The sequence below is a fragment of the Rutidosis leptorrhynchoides genome, chromosome 6 (assembly GCF_046630445.1).
Source record: "Rutidosis leptorrhynchoides isolate AG116_Rl617_1_P2 chromosome 6, CSIRO_AGI_Rlap_v1, whole genome shotgun sequence".
NCBI classification, from domain to species: Eukaryota; Viridiplantae; Streptophyta; class Magnoliopsida; order Asterales; family Asteraceae; genus Rutidosis; species Rutidosis leptorrhynchoides.
In genome coordinates, this window is record NC_092338.1 from 94,818,077 (window position 1) to 94,830,799 (window position 12,723).

Genomic DNA, 12,723 nt, shown 5'->3' on the forward strand with positions numbered 1-12,723 from the left:
TTATGGAAGAAGGTCATAAAACGTATGTGCAACCCCAATGAAGACTAAATCCTAATATGCAAGATGTAGTTAAGAAAGAGATTATTAAACTGCTAGATGCAGGTTTGATATATCCAATCTCTGATAGTCCATGGGTAAGCCCAGTTCAATGCGTACCTAAGAAGGGTGGCATGACTGTCATTACAAATGAAAAAAATGAGCTTATTCCTACTAGGACTATAACAGGATGGCGTGTGTGTATTGATTATAGAAAATTAAATGACGCCACCAGAAAAGATCACTTTCCCTTACCTTTCATTGATCAAATGTTGGAAAGATTAGCCGAAAATAGTTATTATTGTTTTCTAGATGGATTTTCCGGATATTTTCAAATTCCAATAGCACCTGAGGACCAAGAGAAAACCACATTCACGTGCCCTTATGGTACTTTTACTTACAAACGCATGCCATTTGGACTTTGCAACGCCCCTGCACCCTTTCAAAGGTGTATGATGGCGATTTTTCATGACATGATAGAAGAATGCATGGAAGTTTTCATGGATGACTTTTCAGTCTTCGGTGATATATTTGAATCATGTCTAGTTAATCTTGAACGAATGCTTATTAGATGCGAACAATCAAATCTAGTACTTAATTGGGAGAAATGCCATTTCATGGTTAAAGAAGGCATCGTTCTTGGTCATAAAATTTCAAAAGAAGGAATTGAAGTGGATAGAGCTAAAGTAGATGTAATTGCTAAACTTCCACATCCCACCAATGTTAGAGGAGTTAGGAGTTTTCTAGGGCATGCCGGTTTTTACCGACGTTTCATAAAAGATTTTTCTAAAATTGCCACTCCTATGAATAAACTCCTAGAAAAGGATGCTCCATTCATCTTTTCAGATGAGTGTATCAAATCTTTTAATATTCTTAAAGAGAAACTCACTAATGCGCCGATCATGATAACACCAAATTGGAATCTACCATTTGAACTAATGTGCGATGCAAGTGATTTTGCAATGGGAGCCGTTTTAGGACAAAGGATTGAAAAACGATTTCAACCTATATATTATGCTAGTAAGACATTACAAGGAGCACAAACGAACTATACAACTACTGAAAAATAACTCCTTGCTATTGTCTTTGCTTTTGACAAATTTCGATCATATCTCGTTCTAGCAAAAACGGTGGTCTATACCGACCATTCTGCTTTTAGATACCTATTTTCAAAACAAGATGCTAAACCAAGATTAATCCGTTGGATCTTACTCTTACAAGAGTTTGATATTGAAATCCGAGATAAAAGAGGAGCAGAAAATCTCGCCGCTGATCATCTTTCTCGTCTTGAAAATCCCGAATTAGAAGTTCTAAATGAATCGGCCATACAAGACAACTTTCCTGATGAATATCTATTGAAGATAGATTATAAAGAAATTCCATGGTTTGCAGACTATGCAAACTACTTAGTTTGTGGATTCCTTGAAAAAGGATTATCGTACCAAAGACGAAAGAAATTCTTCAGTGATATAAAACACTATTTTTGGGAAGATCCACATCTGTTTAAAAGTTGTCCCGATGGAATAATACGCCGATGTGTATTTGGAGATGAAGCTAGTAAAATTTTAAACCATTGTCACACAGGACCAACAGGAGGGCATTATGGGCCTCAACTAACAGCAAGAAAAGTTTATGATGCTGGATTCTATTGGCCTACAATTTACAAAGACGCACACCTTCTTTGTAAATCCTGTGATGCTTGTCAAAGGGCCGGAAAAATAAGTCAACGTGATGAAATGCCACAAAATGTCATCCAAGTATGTGAAGTATTTGACATTTGGGGTATTGACTTTATGGGTCCATTTCCAAAATCTCATAATAATCTATATATACTCGTAGCCATTGATTATGTATCTAAATGGGTGGAAGCACAAGCTCTCCCAACTAACGATGCACGAGTTGTAGTCAACTTTTTAAAACGTCTTTTTGCAAGGTTTGGAACACCGAAAGCTTTAATAAGTGATCGGGGTACTCATTTCTGTAATAATCAACTTGAGAAAGTTCTTAAAAGATATGGAGTAACTCATAAAATCTCAACCGCATATCATCCACAAACAAGTGGACAAGTTGAAAATACCAACCGAGCTTTAAAACGTATTCTAGAGAAAACCGTAGGATCAAATCCGAAGGAATGGTCCATTAAATTGGAGGATGCACTCTGGGCTTTTAGAACAGCCTACAAAACTCCAATTGGAACCACACCTTTTAGACTTGTTTATGGAAAAGCATGTCATCTTCCAGTAGAAATTGAACACAAAGCATTTTGGGCTTTGAAGACATGTAATCTTGATTTACATGAAGCTGGACGTCTACGATTAAGTCAACTAAACGAATTAGAAGAATTAAGACATGAAGCATATGAAAATTCGTTAATCTATAAGGAAAGAACGAAGAAATGGCATGATAAACGAATCAGAAGTTCAAAAGAATTTAAAGAAGGAGACAGAGTTCTTCTTTTCAATTCACGATTCAAGCTATTTCCTGGAAAATTGAAATCACGATGGTCTGGACCATTCATAGTCAAAAGAGTTTTCCCATACGAAACAGTAGAATTGATAAATTCAAATGGGATTGAATTTAAAGTTAATGGTCACAGAGTTAAACACTACATAAATAGTCCAATGGAAGTCGACAACGAAGTTAATCACAATTTCGACACCACAGCTAACTAAGTGTGGGGAGAATCAAGTCTTTAAAGGATAATATGTATTTCTGTTAGAGTTAGATTGTCTGTTTTCGTGTAGTTCTCGAAAATGGAACCCGAATGGTCTTTCCCTAGCAGACCCTAAAGAACTAGTCTTCTCCCCCCATTCTGAATTTTTAATTTTTTTTAGGTTTTTACAAAATGAAGACTGCCTGTGAACTAAACCATGGTCTAATGCTACACGCTTTGATCACTAAACGTAATAATGACACACTACCGAGTGAAATAGTATCAGTAATCAGAGAAAGAATGGACGGAGTTAGAAAAGAATCCAGATGCGAAGATAATAAGTTACAATTTGGTAAAGGAAAATCAAAATTCGCAGCGAAAAGAAGAGCACGACACCTAGAAAGATATCACAAATGCGGAAAATGGTCACATGGAGGTAAATGTTCAAATAATCAAACCTATTCAAATACCGAATTTGTTACTTTATGCAGAGACGGACCGTTCATATGTTTAGAAGAAAAGACACTGAATGCTCGAGGTTACGCCTATGTAGCTATGGAAAACCAATTAAACCGACCATCTTATGAATGGGATAGATCATATAACTAAGAATACTATCTCACAGGTAAGTCTGTACAGTCTTTATTTTTATTTTTATTTTTAACCTTTTGATAATAAACGCTAATTTGTTCGCTATAAAGTATTAAATTGGTATTGAATAAAATTAGGTTTGGCGACCGAAATTATTGATATCATTCAAAAATTTATTACATCACTGCGAAATTTAACGTTTATTCTTAAGGTATAAATATCTTTAATCAATCAACCCAAAATATTTCAAAAATTCGTCATGAGTTAAATTAGGTCTTGGAACCGAAATTACTTTACCGAAAAGAGGGGCGAATATTTTTGATAATATTTGATTGATTAAAGTGGGATAAAAATCCAAAAAGAATTTTAATTTTATTTTTACCATGTTTTTAAAATTAATATTTAAATCTTAAATTAATATTGTAAACTTTATAAAAACAATATATTTAAAATTATAAATATTTGAAAAATTAATATAAGTTTGGTATGAATTTATAATATAAATTTTTAAATTAAGTTTGGTGTGAATTTTTAATTTTTAAAAATATGAATTTTATTTTTATGCATTTTAAATTTTAAGTTTGGTGTGAATTTTTAATATTAATTTTGAATTTTATATTTAAATTGTGTGAATTTAAAAACAAAAATTTACTTTATCTCATTAAGTTAAAAATATGATTTTTAAAATTCGTCGTAAGTTGAAGACTAGGTCTTTGAACCGAAATTGCTTTACCCGAGGGAGGGACGAGAACTTTTATTATCATTATTATTAATCTTATTGAATTTAAGTATGCCAAAAACATTAAAAAACCCAAAAATCTTAAGCTTTTAAAACAATCACTACAAAAAGACAAATTTTAAAATTTTGTCGAGGGACGGACTAGGACATCGATCCGAAACGACCTCGTCCTAATTAACAAGGGAAACAAAATTTTAAATTAATTAATTAATTATTTTAATTAGTATAAAATGTTATTAAAAAAAAACAAATCCCGCGACTCGCGGAGTTTGAAGCTTTAAACACCGCGAGTCGCGGGAGGACCAAAAATCAGAAAAAAAATAAAACGCATAACTGATCAGTTGCACACCACAAAACTCACAAAAACTGCGAAATACTGCCGAAAAATAGCGAAAAATACACCCCAAAAATCACAATTTTTAACCGTTAATCATCAAATCTTTTACTAAAATCATGTTGAGAAGGATGCTATCAAGGAATTACTCAAGAAAAACGATAAATTTCTACACCTAAACACCATTTAATCCGAAAATTAGTGTTCTTGAGCAATTTTTTCCCCAATTTGATTTTGATGCTTTTTAGTGTAATTATGCTTAAATTGTTTATGTAATATGCTTGTATAACCTAGATTGATGCTATTTAACATGATTAGAAGCCTTAAACTTCAAATTTTGAGTAATCTAGGGTTTGTGTTCTTGAGCAAATTTGGGGCTTTTTGATATAAACAGGTTATGGCCGATTTTTGTCATGAATTGTTGCTAAATTAAGTAGTGTAACATGTTTAGGTAGTTAAATGATCCAAACTTTGAGCCTAAACATGATTTTGAGAATTAAAGTGGACTTTTTCAAGTCTAAAATTCATGAACTTGATTTTTGAGAGATAATGCCATTTGAAACTTGTTTAATTGCTAGTAATGATTATTTTGACATGTTATTTGAGTTGAATGCTTATGAACTTGGCGAACATTTTCGTATATGCTTATTTGAAAAAGTGTAGATTTGATAAAAATGTGAAAATGAGCTTAGGTTTGATATAAATTGATCATGTCATTGTAATTATTTTGATTGATGATTTTGCTGACACTAATGCATATTTGGATGCACAAAAATTGTGTTTGATGTGTTTTGCAGACTGAAAGGGGTGAATCTTCATCCCAAGCTCGCAATGCTCCTGCTGAGAATGCGGAACAACAGGAGGTGGATAACTACTACAAGCAAGATATACCTCACCCAGTCATGACATTTTCTGATATGCACTTGGAAGATTTGCATCCGAACCTGAGATTTGACAGACTTTGGATAGATTATCCAAAGTATCAAAGGGGGTTGCATACTCTTCATTCTAAAGTTGTTGAGGTACCTAGGGTCATAGAATGGGGACCATTAGAAGCTGTAGAATTGGCCGGGCCAATTAGGGAATTACTTGCACAGAGGTATGGTAATTCTACTTTTGACGAATGGGTACGTTTATTCACCATGCGTAGACCTGTATATAAAGTATGGTGTGAAGAATTGTTGTGTAGTATAGAATTAAATGATCGGGTAGCTAGTTTAACCGATCTATCTTTTATTAGATTTTTGTTAGGAGGTTCGATGCGCCACATGTCTTTACTAGACATGGCTCAGGCTTTACGTATATATACGCCTGAGGAGTTAGCATCTGCCGATTATAGAGGGTTGATACTAAATGGTAGAAAGATAGATGAAAATTTTGATACACACGGTGTATGGAGTCAAATGACAAGCCATCACCGATTCAAAGGGGGAAATTACTCTTATTTGGATATAGATAGAGCTGAATTAAGAGTGATTCATAGGTTTTTAGCTAATTCGATTACACAAAGAGGTAAGAACAAGGAAAAGGTAAATGAACAGGATTTGTTTTACCATATGTGTATTCGAGACCCACAAAGCGCTGTAAGTATACCTTATTATGTGGGTTATTAATTATCAGCTATGGTTAGGGGGATGAGACCGCATAGCATAATAGGAGGTGGTATTTTTATTACTTTGATTGCTGAATATCTCGGTGTGGATATAAGTCGGGGGGGATTATTAGTCGAAGAACCAGAACCCCGCGATACTATAGGTTTAAATGTATACCATGGTGCGAAAGTTTTGAAGAGGCGAAATAACGCCGCAGTACAGTACCATGGTAGACATCCACAGGTTGAGAGAAACCAACAGCAAGGTAATGTAGGAGGGGGAAATGAAATGCAAGAAATGCAAAGGTTTATAGCTTCACAGGAGTACGAAAATGCTAGACAGAGAGCATTTGAAGATTGGCAAGTTCATCAAAACCAAATCATAGCTCATTGCCAACATATAGGTAGAAACTATATTCCTACACCAAAACCCATATTCCCTCCCTGGTCTATAGAGATGCAACCACCGTATCCTACGTATAACCCTGCCAAAGCATTCTATAGCACCTATGGTTATGCTTGGAACCCCTATTGGTACCAGTATCATCCCTAGTCTACTTAGTTTTATTTATTTTGTAATTTTTAATACGTTTAATACTTATGTTAATATTGTAATAGTTTTTATAATTTTCTAACTTTTATTCTTAGATTTTAATAATTTTTGAATGTGGGGTAATATACCAAACTTCAAAAATATGTATATATGTTTGCAGTTTATCTTATGTACAAAACAGGGTAAAACAACGCATTTTCAAAGACTGGCATTAAGTTCAGCAAAAGCAACTAATTTTAACGACAAGATGCAAAATATATGTGAAATAACAACAAGACGGAATGAACAAATGATGTGCACCATTTATCATTCAGCAAACAAACGCCAATATATTTGGAAACTTTGGTAAAAATTTAATCATTTTCACACAAATCACCCTCAATAATTTAAATTGTTACTTATTTCTTGCAAATGAGGGCATTGCAAGATCTTAAGTGTGGGAAGGGGTTAAATTCTTTCGGATTTTAAAATTTTTACTTTATACACTTGGTTACCATTAAAAATACAGTAAAGCAGTAGTTGTATTAGAATCTAGTGCTCTCTGATAATAAAGAACAGCCCTAGTCTTATATACTGACTACCCAATTCTAGTAAAATTTTAGAAAATTTTCAATTAAATGAACTCAAAATCATGTTTATACATATTTATGAACGATAAAACTAGGTTTTAATACCGAAATTATTGTTACCTCAGAAAGGACATAAATTGAGAAACAAACCAAAATGTTAAAATTCATTTAAAATGGAATAGAGGACGATAAAAAGGAAAATAAAAGCCAAGTGTGGGAAAATTTACCAAGTTATTCAAAACATATATCACATATTTTTGTACAAATAACTGAAAATACTTTTGCTTTGGACTAAACTAAACTGTTTTACCTGATTTACTGTAAGAAGAGATGGATCTACACGATGAATCAATTCCATCATTAAAAGGAAGTAAAGTCTTCCGAAAAATAAACGCGCTTCTTGATTTAGGTCATGAAGTTGTCGTCCAGACCAGCTGTAGGTTGACGAAAAATCTAGAAAAGTCATCACTAAAATCAGCAGGAAATCCACGGACCTCAGCATTAAACAGGGTCGCCAAGTGGTCAGATTTATCCTAACCATGAGAAGGATTTATCTCGTACAATGGGGGGCACCATGCAAATTAGCTGGATAAGACTAATGAATCAGATCCCCAGAAAGGATAATCTCCTTAAAGATTAAAAATCAGCTTTTAAGCCTGATATTACTCAATCCTAGAGATTGACCTTAAAGATTGAGAATTCAAACTCATGGAATTCAATGATATCTAAACTCGAGCTTGAACGAGAAAATATTTTAATCAAAATTATAAACCGATTTGTTTTCTGAAAACCCATTTTCAATGCGTTCATTACCTTTGAACGTAAAATCCTAGGAATTCGCCTGGAATTCATTAGGTCACCTGAACTAAATCGGGTGTCAACCGTAAGAACGGTGGTTGCATAGTGGTCAAAGACAGGACCTTGTGCCAGACCGAAAAATCATAAGGGTGAGCTTTACTATTGCTCATACCAAGGATAGTAATTACGTTCGACACGTTATAGACCATAATTAAAAGCATGTCAGGGGACATTGCCTTAACAGTTTCTTGTTCAACGCTTTCCTTTACAACCGGAAGGTAGTTTACCGAAAGGTAATATACGGGACAAGTAAATTTGACGTGTTGCTTTCCAAATACAAGGTTAGCAAGTGGGTGACACAAAACCATAAGTTTTGAGCTAAAATTTTCAAATCTGAAACCCACCAAACCCACAAAAATATTTTGCAAACACCGGTAAAGGGTTATTCCGGAAAACTTATCTAGGGTAAAAACTAGATTTAATTTTTAAAAGATCAAATGTTTTCATAAAGATCCAATTTCCTTAATGGATCTAAATTTTTATAGTCATGTGGGACTGTAAACCATATCGTTACTACCATTGTTTATACCGCCGTATAGAAATCACTGATGTACAAAGTGTGAAGAATAAAGAAGTGATTCTAGTATTTCAAGACGATATTGCTTGAGGACAAGCAACGCTCAAGTGTGGGAATATTTGATAATGCTAAAAACGAACATATATTTCATAGCATTATTTCTCAAGAAAGACAAGCTTTTAGTTGCAATTGTTCTATTTACAAGTGATATTCGTTTAAATAATAAAAGGTGAAGACAAAAGACAGATTCGACGAATTGAAGACGCAAACGACCAAAAAGCTCAAAAGTACAAAAGACAATCAAAGAGGTTCCAATTATTGATAAGAAACGTCTCGAAATTACAAGAGTACAAGATTCAAAACGCAAAGTACAAGATATTAAATTGTACGCAAGGACGTTCGAAAATCCGGAACCGGGACCAGAGTCAACTCTCAACGCTCGACGCAACGGACTAAAAATTACAAGTCAACTATGCACATAAATATAATATAATATTTAAATAATTCTTATAATTATTTATATATTATATAAATATTTAAAACCGTCGGTAAATAAGAGCTGTAAAAGCAAACTCCGCGACTCGCGGAGTTTGAAGGCAAAAAATGCCGCGAGTCGCGGAGCCCCAAATTCTGCAATTCCCTATAAAGCCAGCCGAATTCTGATCATTTTTCATCATCAGTATATCCATCTCTCTCTATCTATATACGTAAAATATATATATATAATTTATATTTTAATTTTAATTTTAATTTTAATTCTAATAATAAGGGTATGTTAGCGAATATTGTAAGGGTGTAAGTCGAAATTCTGTCCGTGTAACGCTACGCTATTTTTAATCATTGTAAGTTATGTTCAACCTTTTTAATTTAATGTCTCGTAGCTAAGTTATTATTATGCTTATTTAATCCGAAGTAATCATGATGTTGGGCTAATTACTAAAATTGGGTAATTGGGCTTTGTACCATAATTGGGGTTTGGACAAAAGAACGACACTTGTGGAAATTAGACTATGGTCTATTAATGGGCTTTATATTTGTTTAACTAAATGATAGTTTGTTAATGTTAATATAAAGATTTACAATTGGGCGTCCCTATAAATTACCATATACACTCGATCGGACACGATGGGCGGGGTATTTATATGTACGAATAATAGTTCATTTAACCGGACACGGGAATGGATTAATAGCCACTAGAATAATTAAAACAGGGGTGAAATTATGTACAAGGACACTTGGTATAATTGATAACAAAATATTAAAACCTTGGATTACACTCAGTCGACATCCTGGTGTAATTATTAAACAAAGTATTAAAATCTTGTTACAGTTTAAGTCCCCAATTAGTTGGAATATTTAATTTCGGGTATAAGGATAATTTGACGAGGATACTCGCACTTTATATTTATGACTGATGGACTGTTATGGACAAAAACCAGACGGACATATTAAATAATCCAGGACAAAGGACAATTAACCCATGGGCATAAAACTAAAATCAACACGTCAAACATCATGATTACGGAAGTTTAAATAAGCATAATTCTTTTATTTCATATTTAATTTCCTTTATTTTATATTTAATTGCACTTCTAATTATCGCATTTTTATTTATTGTTATTGTATTTAATTGCACTTTTAATTATCGTACTTTTTAATTATCGCAAGTTTATTTTATCGCACTTTTATTATTCGTAATTTCATTATCGTTATTTACTTTACGATTTAATTTAAGTCTTGTATTTATTTTTAATATTTTACATTTGGTTTTAACTGCGACTAAAGTTTTAAAATCGACAAACCGGTCATTAAACGGTAAAAACCCCCCTTTTATAATAATAATATTACTTATATATATATTTGTATTTTTATAAAAGTAAACTAATATAGCGTTAAGCTTTGTTTAAAAAGATTCCCTGTGGAACGAACCGGACTTACTAAAAACTACACTACTGTACGATTAGGTACACTGCCTATAAGTGTTGTAGCAAGGTTTAAGTATATCCATTCTATAAATAAATAAATATCTTGTGTAAAAATGTATCGTATTTAATAGTATTTCCTGCTAAAATTAATAGCTATTTTTATACCACTCTGCTAAAACATCACGTAGGAGAATGTTTTACGTGTGCTAAGGTAAAAGATGAGCATCAGAAACCATCAGGTCTACTTCAACAACCTGAAATCCCGGAATGGAAATGGGAAAACATTATCATGGATTTCATTACTAAATTTCCAAGGACTGCAAGTGGTTATGATACTATTTGGGTAATAGTCGATCGTTTCACCAAGTCAGCACACTTTCTGTCAATGAGAAAAGATGATAAAATGGAGAAGTTGGCTTGATTATACTTGAAGGAAGTTGTCTCCAGACATCGAATACCAGTCTCTATTATCTCTGATAGGGATGGCAGATTTGTTTCAAGATTTTGGCTGACGTTACATCAAGCATTGGGGACTCGTCTAGACATGAGTACTGCCTATCATCCACAAACTGATGGGCAAAGTAAAAGGACGATAAGACCCTTAAAGACATGCTACGAGCATGTGTTATTGATTTTGGAAACAGTTGGGATCGACATCTACCGTTAGCAGAATTTTCCTACAACAATAGTTACCATTCGAGTATTGAGATGGCGCCGTTTGAGGCACTTTATGGTAGAAAGTGCAGGTCTCCGATTTGTTGGAGTGAAGTGGAGGATAGACAGATTATGGGTCCAGAAATTATCCAAGAAACCACAGAGAAAATCATTCAAATTCAACAACGGTTGAAAACTGCCCAAAGTCGACAAAAGAGTTACGCGGACATTAAAAGAAAAGATATAGAATTTGAAATTGGAGAGATGGTCATGCTTAAGGTTTCACCTTGGAAGGGCATTGTTCGATTTGGTAAACGGAGGAAACTGAATCCAAGGTACATTGGACCATTTAAGATTATAGATCGTGTCGGACCAGTAGCTTACCGACTTGAATTACCTCAACAACTCGCCAATGTACATAATACCTTTCATGTCTTGAATCTGAAGAAATGCTTAACTAAAGAAGATCTCACTATTCCTTTAGACGAAATTAAAATCAATGAAAAACTACAATTCGTTGAAGAACCTGTCGAGATAATGGATCGTGAGGTTAAAAGACTCAAGCAGAACAAGATACCGATTGTTAAAGTTCGATGGAATGCTCGTAAAGGACCCGAGTTCACCTGGGAGCATGAAGATTAGATGAAGCTGAAATACCCGCACTTATTTCCAGAAGATGCGACAACACCTTCAACTGCTTAAAATTTCGGGACGAAATTTATTTAACGGGTAGGTACTGTAGTGACCCGAACTTTTCCATGATTATCTATTAAATGAGAACTATATTTGCATGATTAAATGTTTCCAACATGTTAAACAATCAAACTTTTTAAGACTTGATTTATTGAAATGAGTTTCATATAGACAATTGACCACCCAGTTGTCCGGCGATTCACGAACGTTAAAATTTGTAAAAGCGACATGATGATATATATAGGGATATATATATATTTAACATGATATTATGATAAGTAAGTATCTCACAAAGTATATTAACTAAGAGTTATATGCATAAAATGAAACTACTGAATTAAAAAAACTCGAAACGATATATATAACGATTATCGTTATAACAACGTTTTAAGTAAAATAAATACATATGTATTGTATTAAGATATGAACACACTATATTTAATATGATAAAATGATAATTAATTATATCATTAAGTGTATTAATAATGAACTACACGAGTAAGATGAGACTACTAACTTAAGGATTTCGAAACGATATACATATGTAACAATTATCATTGTAATAGTATTTTAACATATATATATATATATATATATATATATATGATATTAAGATATATTAATACACCATGTTATCATGTTAACATAACAATTTAACATCTCATCTCATTTAAGTATAATAACAATGGATTAATTACATTTAACAAGATCGTTAACTTAAAGGTTTCGAAACAACACTACATGTAACGACTAACGATGACTTAACGACTCAGTTAAAATGTATATACATGTAGTGTATTAAGATGTATTAATATACTTTTGGAAGACTTCAAGACACATATCAAAACACTCATACTTATCAAAGTTGGTTACAATTACATTTCCATTCATTTTCATCAACAATTCTACTCGTATTCAATCCGTATTCGTACCCGTATAATACCCAGTTTCTAAATATATATACTATTGGTATATACACATAAAAATCTGCTCCTTAGCAGCCTTAAATG